The sequence below is a fragment of the Staurois parvus genome, unplaced genomic scaffold, assembly GCF_062004578.1.
Source record: "Staurois parvus isolate SC_StPar_1 unplaced genomic scaffold, SC_StPar_1.0 ptg000303l, whole genome shotgun sequence".
NCBI classification, from domain to species: Eukaryota; Metazoa; Chordata; class Amphibia; order Anura; family Ranidae; genus Staurois; species Staurois parvus.
This window is the reverse complement of record NW_028318099.1, coordinates 14,920,001-14,920,629: the sequence shown is the minus strand read 5'-3', so window position 1 is coordinate 14,920,629 and position 629 is coordinate 14,920,001.

The following is a 629-nucleotide window of genomic DNA, read 5'->3' as shown; positions in this document are numbered from 1 at the left end:
TTTATTCCTGTTCTGGTGTCAATTCAAAACCACGTATTTGAGAGAGGAGAGGATCTCCCTAAAAATGACACAAACAGGCAGCAATCAAAACCCGACAGAGGTCCTACTGCTCACTACTCTATTAAAAAAAACAAACAAACACGTTTTTCCTTTAGATATACAAGTGTTTCTAACGTTCTGCTGTAATCATTTGCTTGTGAGTCTTTTTACAACTTATTTTTGGATGTACATTACAATTTATGATAGATAGATAGATAGATAGATAGATAGACTTTTATCTATCTATCTATCTATCTATCTATCTATCTATCTATCTATCTATCTATGAATCTATCCATCCATCCATGAATCTATCTATTTTTTTTTTTTACTTATTTATTTCAGGTACTTATATAGCGCCGTCAGTATACGCAGCGCTTTAATATATACAGTATATATTGTACATTCACATCAGTCCCTAACCCTCAAGGGGCGTAATCTAAGGTCATTAACTTACATTCATACACATACTAGGGACAATAGACAGGAGCTAATTCATCTACCAACATGTCTTTGGAGTGTGGGAGGAAACCGGTGTTCCCGGAGGAAACCCACGCATGCAAAGGGAGAACATGCAAACTCCAGGCAGG